Source organism: Astyanax mexicanus, chromosome 13, assembly GCF_023375975.1.
Source record: "Astyanax mexicanus isolate ESR-SI-001 chromosome 13, AstMex3_surface, whole genome shotgun sequence".
In the NCBI taxonomy this organism is placed as follows: domain Eukaryota; kingdom Metazoa; phylum Chordata; class Actinopteri; order Characiformes; family Acestrorhamphidae; genus Astyanax; species Astyanax mexicanus.
The window spans coordinates 9,208,099-9,220,967 of NC_064420.1; the positions used below are offsets into that span (position 1 = coordinate 9,208,099).

Sequence of the window (12,869 nt, forward strand, 5' to 3'; positions counted from 1 at the left end):
TCTGGCTTCGCTGCAGGTGAGACCTCTGCTCGCAAAAGCAATAACTCTCTTCTCTCCACCTTGGTCTTGATACAAGGCTGCACCTAGCCCAGTTGTACTTGCATCTGTGTGGAGGATGTAAGGCAGCTTAGGATTTGCAAAGCCAAGTACCTGTGCTGTGGTGAGTTTCTCGATAATAGTTTCAAAAGCTTGCTGACAACTTGCTGTCCAGCGACCTTGAAAAGGCTCTTTGGGGTTTAGTTCTTATTGGTCTCTGGCTTCTTGGCTCCTTTTCGTTGTGGAGGGTACCCAGATGTCAGAGCATTTAGAGGCTTTGCAATCTTGGAGTAATCTTTAACAAATCTCCTGTAGTATCCTGAAAATCCCAGAAATGATCGGAGTTCCTTGAGATTTTTAGGGCTTGGCCAATTTTTCAGAGCAACTATCTTATCAGGATCTGTCTTGACACCATTTTCAGAAACTATATGACCAAGGTAACGCACGGAAGTTTGAAAGAACTTGCATTTTTCAGGCGATAGCTTTAGCCCATACTCCTTCAGACAATTCAAGACTTTAAGTAATCTTTCCTCATGCTCCTCTAGAGATTTGGAAAAGATTATGAGATCATCTAAAAATACCAGTACTTCCTTCAAGTTCATCTCCCCCACACATCGCTCCATGAGACGCTGAAAAGTACTGGGAGCGTTCGTGATCCCTTGTGGCAGGCGATTCCACTCCCAGAACCCTAGGGGGCAGAGAAACGCTGTCTTGGGTTTATCATCTTCTTCCATCTCCACTTGGTAGTAGCCTGACTTTAAGTCAAGTACAGAAAACCATTTTGATCCTGTGAGGGTAGCAAAAGTTTCCTCCAAATTAGGGAGTGCATACGCATCTGTGATGGTCTGGAGATTGAGTTTTCTGTAATCAACACACAATCTTACGTCTCCGTTCTTCTTGCGTACGACTACAATTGGTGATGAGAATGGAGACTCTGATTCTCGGATGATTCCAGCGTCTGCTAACTCTTTAAGATGCTTACGAACCGCTTCAAGATCTCGCGGATGGATGGGTCTGGCACGATGTTTAAAGGGACGCTCATCATGGAGTTTAATGTAGTGTTTTACAGCTTGTGTATGACCAAAGTCCAAGTCATGCAATGAAAATACTTCAGGCATACTGCCTAATTTCTTGGAGATTCTTTCTCGCCATTCTTCAGGTAAGGCCTCGCCAAAACTAAAAGAGAGTTCACTTCTTTGCCCTTCCATCTCACTAGCAGGAAACCCTTTTGAAGATGCAGGTTCAGAAAGGACACTTGTGATGGAGTGTAGCTCAGCTATTATGCTGTTGGTTGGAATTTTGATGTCATGACTGGTTTAATTTTTCAGCATTACTGGCAACTTATGTGGAGCACATAAAGGGTTTTTTAACATGCAGCTGGACACAAGGATGCCTCCAGGAAGAGAAGAAGTAGATGGTGGTTCAACTAATGCCCATGGTTCAGTAGTGACTCTGCTGCGAACAACTCCCTTGAGGCAGACAACTTGTCCAGCAGGTATGACTTCTGGTGTTTTGCTCTTCCATAGAACTACCCCAATTCGACCACTTGCAGCGTGCTTCTCTCGAAGGGAAAGTGCCTTTAACACTGCCTTATATCCATAAGTGCTTGGACAATGTTGAGGGTGCTTTAGATGATTGTACTGACTGTACCAAACATCAAGCCTGAGAATGCTCATTAAAGCGGAAATCGGGAACTACAAGTGCCAAGGTTGGAACTTCGATTTTTCCTCCGGAAAGCTCTCTAGGGAATGTGACACTGACTTCAACAAAACCCTCATATGGGATGGGCTGTCCATTGGCTCCTTCAACTTCGAGCAAGTTAGTCAGTGGTTGAATGGGCTGTTCGGATAAATACGATTCATAAAAGGACCGTGGTATCGTGGTGACTTGTGAGCCTGTGTCTAAAAGACAATTACAACTTCTGCCAGCTATGGTGACTTTGGCTGTATACTTTGTCCCTACAAGTCTTTCAGGAATGATTGCATGTTGTTTTTTCTTTTTCCGAGTAGGACATTTGTTGTTCTTAGTCCCGGTCAGTCCCACGACAAGGACTGTCTTAAGTTTAACGGAAGCTTGTTCTGTTCCTCCCACTGCTGTTGCTTTTCATGAAGTTCTTTTCTCTTTGTGTAGACCAAGGATGGATTGGGCTCATTCACACAGGACCTAGCAATGTGCCCATCTTCTCCACATGAGAAACAGTACCATGGCTTTGGCTTGGATGCAAGGTTGGTACTATTTACAGCTGATGAGGTCACTTTGGTGTGGCTTGTATTGGGCCCGGATGACTCACTAGGCTTAGGTGCTTTTTTAGCTTTGCTGGGCTTGGCTGGAAGTAACTTGGCTAATTGGGCTCGTAGCTGGGCAACTTGTGCTTTAAGCTGTTGAGTCTCTGCTGAAAGTTCAGAATGGTTGGGTAGCTGCCTGTCACCAGGTGGGCTGACACATGTTACTTGTGCATGGGTAACGACCTTCTGTCGGGGTATGCCAAGGTGTTGCTTCATACGTCTGTTTTTTGCAGCTTGTCTATCTTCCTCGGTTCGCAAAATAAGGAGTAACTTGGGAAAAGATGGGGGGTCTTCCCGTCTCGACTCTAATTGGAGCTCAGTAAGAATCGACTGATCCCAACATCCACGACAAAATTGCTTTAAGAGCTGACCTTCAGGCTTACTGGTTGTAATTCCTCCTCTTTTCATAGCTTTCATTAATGCAACTTGTAATCTGTGAAGATATGTTGAAGGTTTCTCACCAGCATTCTGCAATGTGTTCAAGAACTTGGCAAAGAGCTCGTCACCATCTTCAACTCTTCCAAATGCTGAATCAAGCAATTCCAGGTAAGTGTTGGGTAAAGCAGCAGAACCTAAGGGTTTGATCATGGATGCAGCTGGTGGAGAAAGGCTGTCAATAATCCTCCTGGAGCGGTCCAAGTCAGAAATGGAGGGATCTTGCAGTAACAATTCAACGTTTGTTCTCCAAGTGTCATAGTCAACTTCGTTTGAAGGACAAGGAAAATGTCTTAAGTCTGCTATGAGCATGTGACTGTGATGCAACTTCTCCAGTCTTTACTATGTGCTCTACTGTAACCCTTTGAACTTCTGGTGGGCACACATTAGTAGGATCTGAACTAGCTTCACTTGCGTTGTTCAGTGGGAAGGAAGTTAATGTGGCTGTAACTGGACTCTTTTTACAGATGAAGTTGGTTGAGGGGACATGATGGGAGTAAACTGGTGAGTGCTGTCAACATTACTGGCGGGTTCATCTTTACTAGTGCCCCATACTCCTTCTAGGGTTTTGCTCTGAGCTGCTTGTACGATGGACTCATTGACTTTTGCTAATTCATCCTTCAGCACTGCAGTAAGACTCCTGCCACTTAGTGTGGCAACACTCTGGAGTTCCTCAAGATATGACCTGGTTGCTTCGCCCCCTGCTTTGCCTGCATATACACTGGAAAGGGCTTTGACCAGATAATTTACCTCAGGATCAGAGGTACTTGCATAGTCCAGGGGCAGTAAAGGCTCTATCGACTTAATGGCAGTATCGAAGATTTACTCTACAATTACTTGTTGGTAGTACTCAGACTCTGTTTTTCCAATGTGAATTAGCCTAGCAATTGAACCATGTCCTTTTAGATAGTCAAAAAGTTCCTCATCTATTTTAGTGTGAGTTAACCCACTAACAATGAGAGAGTTTGGAACATTTACATTCTCTTTTTGTATTATCTCCATTGTGGAATTTGTTTTGTCAAAATGTTCAAAAAAGTTCAAAATGTGCAAGATTGTCTGTTAAGCTGACAACAGCGCCACCTCCTGGCTGGCTCGCCAATTTATGTAGCACTCCTAACAGCTAGCTGATGACTGACTACTATCCAGCAACACTGAAGCTGGGTAAATACAGGTAACAAAGGAATTTGCCACTCAAAACCAGTATGTCTAGGTTTGTAGAGGTGGGGGTGTGTGTCAGCATTAACGAGACAGAGAACAGTGTTAAAGTAAAGGGATTTACTTTACTTAGAAGACAAAATAAAACAAACAAAACAAGCTTAAGGTGTACATTGAATTAATGTCATATATAATATATATATATATATATTATTAGCCGTTATAAAATAAATCTGTTATTACTTTGCACTTTTTAGTTTAGGAATAGAATATTAATAGGGAAACTAGGAATATATAAGCTTACCGTATTTTTCGGACTATAAGGCGCACCGTATTATAAGGCGCACGATGAGTGAACGGTCTATTTTTAGTGTTAGTCCATACACAAGGCGCACTGGATTATAAGGCGCACTAAATGAAACTTTATTTATATCAGTAACAATAACTCTGAGCAATAAATCCTTCACAATATCTGTGAAAAATAACAACATCTCTGAGCAATAAATCAACAAGCACAGCAAGTACGTATTACTCCACGACGCTCCTGACAACGGTAGCCGCAACGCTCCGACAGACCATAATATTATGTTGAAGCACAGCAAGTACGTATTACTCCGCAACGCTCCTGACAACGGTAGCCGCAACGCTCCGACAGACCATAATATTATGTTGAAGCACAGCAAGTACGTATTACTCCGCGAGGCTCCTGACAACGGTAGCCGCAACGCTCCGACAGACCATAATATGTTGAAGCACAGCAAGTACCGCATTACTCCGCGAGGCTTCTGACTATAATAGCGTGTTGTGCCGAATTCGGTGAATAAAACGGTTTTAAAACAGAGATAAAGATTGGATAAGTTTCATTTCTGGATGAAGTGATTTCCAGCGCTGTTTGGATATAACTGTGGATTACAGGAGACTGGATTGATGGATTCTCTTTAGTCTGGACGCGTTTTGAAGGTAGGACCTGTGGCTGAGCGCGGGTGTGTGTTCGGGGGGTGGCGGCAGTGACCGGAGGTTACCCCAGGACAAAAGGAGAGCCTTTTATTACTGGAAACATGCGCTCTGACGCAGCTCTAATTCATGAAACATACATCCTACAGTAAAAGCACAGTTCTGGAATCCGGAGAGCCAGACGGTTCGAATGGTGTATGACATTAGGGCTGCCACAAACGATTATTTTTATAGTCGACTAATCACCGATTATTTTTTATGATTAGTCGACTAATCGGATCATTCGTTAATTGAATATAAAACACAGTTTATCACAATAGAATGCAGCTGCTATTATACAACCAACATTAGATTTCAGCTATATGCTAACTAAAAATAAAAACAATTAAAATCATAGTTCATTAAACCTTTAATGAAATATGCAGCTTGTTGTAACAGACAATTATTTTACTGTTTAGCATAAAGTGTAAACAACTGTGTAAAATAAGGATAAGGCACTGTTTATGAAACATCTCAACCGTGAGGTTGTTTGAACTATTATGAAAAAAAAGTATATTAATAAAAAATGCCTCTCTGTCCAGATATTGTGTACATTACCGTACACAGGGCAGCGGTCTGCACAGATCTGATTGGCAGAGGAGAGCGTTTGGTGATTTTACACCACACATGACTGATCTGTGAGTTTACTGCACCGAAAAGCACTGAAAACAGAAGCCACTGTCAGAATGAAATCCTTCTCTGTAGTTTATCGGTTTGGGACGGCATTTGTGACAACGTCTGGGTCCGGATCCGGATCGCGGTCCGCCTATTAGTGACCTCTGTTTTAAAGCTATCAAGATGAGTAAGTTCAGTACTAAGTTAACGCTCTGTTTACGCTAATTTTAGCAGCTAAATAGCAATTTAGCTTCTTCGTCATTTAATCAGCCACAACATGCCTCCTTTTCAGGTGCTCGTGCATCGCGGTTGTGCTGCCGAGGAAGGCAAGTTCTTCATTGCAGATATTGCATTGCACGCGTTTCACTTTTATTTTCTTGGTGATCCCACACTTTTGAGTTCTGTAGCGGGGTAGCCATGAAACCAGAGCCTGTCTGTATAATGTCCTGAGATGTCGTCCACTACCTACCCCGGTTTCCACTACTGCGCATGTGCGTCCAGGACAGAAAGGCAGTCGCAGCAGTTTGGAGAGAAAAACAAAGAAAAAAAAAAACGACTAATTGACTATTAAATTAGTCGTCGACTATTTTAATAGTCGACATAATCGTGACTAGTCGACTAATCGTGGCAGCCCTATATGACATGACCGCATTCGATGAAATATGGACGAACGATAAACGCAAATATGAGAGTTCTGAATTATTAAAATCATAACCAAGGCATATTTCGCCCTAAATGTTTATTTTCTGAAAGGATATTCCGCTAAATAGGCTAAATAGCTCAAAAGCAGAGATTCTAAGCTTTAAAATGGTATATTGGATGTCTATATTGAACCTGTAACTGTTCATAACTATTCAGAAACACAGCCAGTTATGAAATATTAAATATTTCTGGCCCGCCGGTGGGCCAGCGCGTGTTAAGAGGTTAACTTTACTTAGAAGTGGGCGCTAAAAAGAAACAGTTTGTGCTATTACCCCAGAACGGGTGGAAAGGAAAGTTTACCGGCACCTTGTTCTGGCCACGGAGCTACAGTGGAAACTAGCTACCCTGAACCACAGCCGAGAGGCAGTACGGCAGTCAAAGGTAACCGCGCGCTAGCCCAAGAGGAGGATCTTTTTCTGGCGTGGGTGAGGAATTCTGCACAACAGAGCGCCGTGTACCACATAAAAATCGAGGTCAGTAAACACAAGCAAAATCCATACACAAGGCGCACTGCATTATAAGGCGCAATGACGATTTTTGGGAAAAAATAAGTATTTTAAGTGCGCCTTATAGCCCGAAAAATACGGTATTTGGATTTTATTTCTGTATTATTACTTTTAGGATGTACTATTTATCTTTTAAGTTGAGTAGTTAATGGTAGTTTAGCTATTTATACTTTAAACTTTTACACTGACAGAGTTTAATATTATTTAATTTACTATTAGTTGCTAGTTTAGTTAATTTGTTTACTTAGATCCACTAATATAATTTAGTTCAGAATATACACCTTTAGTTCTACTTTTTTCAATAACCCAACAACTTCAGTAAATCAGTAAACGCACAATAAACAAATACAAATGTGTTGAAACAATAAATAAAATAAAATTAAAATTAAAATAAAATAAGCTCAGTCTCTCAATCACTTTTCTTTGTCCTACCACATGACCAGGTAATTTGAAATGGACTCAAGAGTAGTCTTTTAGCTCAGTTCTCCTTTGGGTGGCTCGCCATCGCTTTCACAGAAGAGGGTCCGAAGTCATGCTGAGGGAATCTGCTCTCCCAGGTTTTCAGCGCCCTCAAAAAAAACCTGACCTGCTTAAGCAAGCAGGTACAGAAACTATTACTTCTAAATATCACTGACCATTACTCTGTAGTCACATTCAGTTCAACATATAACCCCAAATAATTTCCTTAATATAAAATAAAACCTCTTATTAACAGTATTAACATTTCCCTTTACAGATTTTACAGGAACGTAACAGGTAAGTATTTTACTTTTTTTCTTGTATTCTAGCATATGTTTAAACAGTATTTACACAACTTTTTTTCTCTTTTCACAGGATCTAATGCTACACAACATATTACAATGTACATATAAACTTCAATAAACCTTTCAAAAAAATCAACAAGGGCAGTTATTTTCTTTACACACATTACACACAACTTATTGGAAATATACCTCTTGGATGAACGGGTATCCTTTTTGGTCCTTTACCCTCAATAGCTCTAGAACCAGCTTCAGCTATGAGTAAAGAAATGTTTTATTTAACAAGTAATAATTAAATTCTCAAAATATTAATCTTCATTAAAAGCAATACTCAACAGCTATTTTCTTTATTTACTCCTTTATCTGTTTTTAGTAATATAATCTAGACATTTGAGTGAGAATTCAGCTTTTCTGAGCTCAGCAGACTACAGCAGCAGACCATGCGGTCTGTTAGCAAAGTTAGCAGCTAGCTAAAGCAAACATAGTCTAACTCACCAGATAGTCTGTGTTCATAGGTCAGGTTTTTGCACAATTCACGAATTTCCAGCCCATTAGATGGACAGGTGATGCTTCTAGCTTTAAATAGTTCACTCTTTTATCAAAAGAGGCTTATTTTGGTCACTTTCCTAAGCTAACTGTGAGACACAGCTTTCTAGCTGACTTTGGGGCACAGCTTCTTCCTCCAGAGCACGCAGAGAGAGAGAGACTGATTGAGGGGAACCGCACTTCTAGCTGCAGTAGTTCTGTCCAATCAGAAGCAACTAAGGCGGGACAAGGCAAGCTTCCTAATATGATTGGCTGCAGTTTATTACACCAGACTCAGGCTGTATTCGGAATGGCATACTACATACTACTCGCGTACTAAATCTGCCTAAAGCTAGTATGCAGTACGCAGTATGCGACCAAACTGAGGATCTGTAGTGCACTACAGGTACCCGGATGGTGTACTACTCCGCTCCGATTCCGCAGTGTGCATGGGGAGCTATCTTCGCGGTGTACTGCATCCCAACATGCATTGCAACTGGCTTCTCCAGCTCGCTTCAGGAAAAAACAAGATGGAGGCGAGTGCGAGAGAATTATGGAAATATATATATTTTTAAATTAAGGGAATTATTTTGGAAAGTATTGGCTCACCGCTGTCGAGACCCTCCGCTGCCTCGGCCGAGCGCTCTCCGCGGCCGGGACCCTCCGCTGCCGTGGCCGCGCGTTCTCCGCGGCCGGGACCTTCCGCTGCCCCGGCCGAGCGCTTTCCGCGGCCGGGACCCTCCGCTGTGTGCTGCCTTGATGTAGTAAATAATTCCCTCAGTTTTAATAAATTATTCTGTTATTTTAATAAATAATTCCCTCAGTTTTAATAAATTATTCTGTTATTTTAATAAATAATTCCCTCAGTTTTAATAAATTATTTTGTTATTTTAGTAAATAATTCCCTCAGTTTTAATAAATCGTTCTTATTTATTTAATAAATAATTCCAAAAAATTATTCTGTTATTTTAATAAATGTTTCCCTCAGTTTAAATAAATTATTCTGTTACTTTAATAAATATTTCCCTTAGTTTAAATAAATTATTCTGTTACTTTAATAAATATTTCCCTTAGTTTTAATAAATCGTTCTCTTTATTTAATAAATAATTCCAATATATTGTTCTGTTCTTTTAATAAATAATTCCCTCAGTTTTAATAAATTATTTTGTTACTTTAATAAATAATTCCCTCAGTTTTAATAAATTTGTTACTTTAATAAATAATTTCAATAAATCGTTCTGTTAATTTAATAAATAATTCCCTTCTTAATCAATCGTTCTGTTGATTTAATAAATAAGTCCCTCAGTTTTAATACATATTTTTCTTTTAAACAAGGGAATGATTTGAATACAAATTAATAAAATTGTTTCACTTGTGCAACATGTCTCATTTCTTTTATTGTTGAGATTGTGTAAATATGAATGAGAGTTTGTTTAAATGTGTTCTTCTTGTTGGTATTTACATAGATGAAAATAGTAATCTACTCAAATAAATAGGAAAACATATTTAACTGGAACATACTGGTTGTGGGGGCTGCTGCTAAATGGTTGTTAGAATTGGGTTAACTGCACTTACATTAAACTCTAAAATAAAAGCAGCAATTGCTGTTCTGGACAGTATGCAGATTTCATTAGTCTTAATAATGAAAAGGTAGGACATTTTTCATGTTCTTTCTGTTTACAACTCACTCTGAGGAATTCTGACTGGTGTGTCACAGCAGGACCGTGTAGGGTACTACAATCAAAAGTGTTGCAGTACTGAATACTACATACTGGGCAGTGTGTAGTATGCAGTATATACTAGTGCAGTATGCAGTACGCAGTATAGTAGTATGCCATTCCGAATACAGCCTCAGTTAACTTAACCCTTTAACTCCCAAAGACTCTAAACTATGCAGTCTGTAGCTCTCATGAAATGGGGGTTACAATTGCATTGCTCAAGAATGCAATACAGAACATATATATATATATATATATATATATATATATATATATATATATATATATATATATATATATATATATACATAATTCTTGAGCAATGTAATACAGATATGTATATATACTTTTTTCCTTTTTTATGGAAAGAAAATGAGATATTCATGCAAACACACGCACACATATATATTAAGGCAATGTGTCTTTGCAATGTTTGAGCATATCTTGTGGCTGTGTATGAGACTATGTACAAAACCAAATTGAGTCTGACTCAATCTGATAATAATCTGATAATCTGATCATAATAATGTTAATTAATAAATGACTAATAATAAAATATTAATTATACATAATTATAACAATCACTAATAGCAATAAATTATGAATAAAAAACTATTAATAGTGAATAAAATGAGTAATACTAACATTAATAATAGTAATACAAATTACTTATATTAACATTTATAATTCTACTACTACTACTACTACTACTACTACTAATAATATTAACATTTATAATTCTACTACTAATAAAAATAATAATGATTTATTAATCATTATTTATTAATAAAGAATTGTAAATAATTATTAAACGTAAAAAAATAACAATATTAACATTAATAATAGTAATGATATTATGGCGTTCATAATAATAATAATAATAATATTATTATTATTAAGTTGGCTTGGAAAAGCCAACTTATTGTTCTTCGTAATCTTCTTATTAAGTTGGCTTGGAAAAGCCAACTTCTTGTTCTTCGTAATCTTCTTATTATTATTAAGTTGGCTTGGAAAAGCCAACTTCTTGTTCTTCGTAATCTTCTTCTTCTTATTATTATTATTAAGTTGGCTTGGAAAAGCCAACTTCTTGTTCTTCGTAATCTTCTTATTAAGTTGGCTTGGAAAAGCCAACTTCTTGTTCTTCGTAATCTTCTTATTATTAAGTTGGCTTGGAAAAGCCAACTTCTTGTTCTTCGTAATCTTCTTATTATTATTATTATTATTATTAAGTTGGCTTGGAAAAGCCAACTTATTGTTCTTCGTAATCTTCTTATTATTAAGTTGGCTTGGAAAAGCCAACTTATTGTTCTTCGTAATCTTCTTATTAAGTTGGCTTGGAAAAGCCAACTTACTGTTCTTCGTAATCTTCTTATTATTATTAAGTTGGCTTGGAAAAGCCAACTTCTTGTTCTTCGTAATCTTCTTATTAAGTTGGCTTGGAAAAGCCAACTTACTGTTCTTCGTAATCTTCTTATTATTATTATTATTATTATTATTATTATTATTCCGCGCTCAAATTTCTATACGCATCTCCTCCTAGGGCTTTTGACGTAGAATCACGAAATTTTGCAGTATCGTAGGACCTATACCCGAATAGGTTGCTTGTGCTTTTTTAAGCGATACATCGTACGGTTTTCGTAAAAACTTCGTAAACGTACGCTTTTTTTTCCCATAGGAAATGAATGGGGGACAACTTTGAACGTTTGTGTAGGTAACAATTTTTGACATACAAAGACAAAAATCGGACGGTCTATAGAACTTACCGCGTTCTTTCCGAAAATTTTAACGTTTCGACGATACGTCGTACGGTTTTCGTACAAATGTCGTACGAAGTTTTCCCATTGAAATGAATGGGGGGCCCAGAGTTCCATCTCACACACGAGCAGCTCTGCGCACGGAACCCCTTCTCTCCCCTGCTCCTCCAGTACTGTGAGTATATGGAGGAGCTGCTGTATGGAGCAGTTATCAGTCAAAAGTTTGGACACCCCGGCACCCCAGCCAGGGCTTAGCAACCACCTAATAACTGCTTAGCAACCACCTTAGCAACCACCTGGAAAACCTTAGCAACTGCCTAGCAACCACTTAGCAACACCTTAGCAACCACCTGGAAAACGTTAGCAACTGCCTAGCAACCACTTAGCAACTGCCTAGCAACCACTTAGCAACTGCCTAGCAACCACTTGGAAAACGTTAGCAACTGCCTAGCAACCACTTAGCAACTGCCTAGCAACCACCTGGAAAACGTTAGCAACTGCCTAGCAACCACTTAGCAACCACCGGGAAAACGTTAGCAACTGCCTAGCAACCACTTAGCAACTGCCTAGCAACCACTTGGAAAACGTTAGCAACTGCCTAGCAACCACTTAGCAACTGCCTAGCAACCACCTGGAAAACGTTAGCAACTGCCTAGCAACCACTTAGCAACCACCTGGAAAACGTTAGCAACTGCCTAGCAACCACTGAGCAACCACCTGGAAAACATTAGCAACTGCCTAGCAACCACTTAGCAACTGCCTAGCAACCACCTGGAAAACGTTAGCAACTGCCTAGCAACCACTTAGCAACCACCTGGAAAACGTTAGCAACTGCCTAGCAACCACTTAGCAACTGCCTAGCAACCACTTGGAAAACGTTAGCAACTGCCTAGCAACCACTTAGCAACTGCCTAGCAACCACCTGGAAAACGTTAGCAACTGCCTAGCAACCACTTAGCAACCACCTGGAAAACATTAGCAACTGCCTAGCAACCACTTAGCAACTGCCTAGCAACCACTTGGAAAACGTTAGCAACTGCCTAGCAACCACTTAGCAACTGCCTAACAACCACCTGGAATACGTTAGCAACTGCCTAGCAACCACTTAGCAACCACCTGGAAAACGTTAGCAACTGCCTAGCAACCACTGAGCAACCACCTGGAAAACGTTAGCAACTGCCTAGCAACCACTTAGCAACTGCCTAGCAACCACCTGGAATACGTTAGCAACTGCCTAGCAACCACTTAGCAACCACCTGGAAAACGTTAGCAACTGCCTAGCAACCACTGAGCAACCACCTGGAAAACGTTAGCAACTGCCTAGCAACCACTTAGCAACTGCCTAGCAACCACCTGGAATACGTTAGCAACTGCCTAGCAACC

General features: G+C 39.6%; 1 long non-coding RNA gene across 3 annotated transcripts; it reads right to left on the reverse strand.

Moving 5' to 3' along the window:
* Positions 1-7,103: 7,103 nt before the first annotated feature.
* Positions 7,104-8,278, reverse strand: LOC111190753 (uncharacterized). Of its 3 annotated transcripts, none has more exons than XR_002649190.2 (3): positions 7,984-8,278; positions 7,681-7,743; positions 7,104-7,313 (listed from the first exon to the last, which is right to left on the reverse strand). It is a non-coding gene; the product is annotated as an uncharacterized LOC111190753 (long non-coding RNA). The 3 variants fall into 3 exon arrangements; XR_007423882.1 differs by having other exon boundaries at positions 7,104-7,316; XR_007423881.1 differs by having other exon boundaries at positions 7,104-7,338.
* Positions 8,279-12,869: the final 4,591 nt, after the last annotated feature.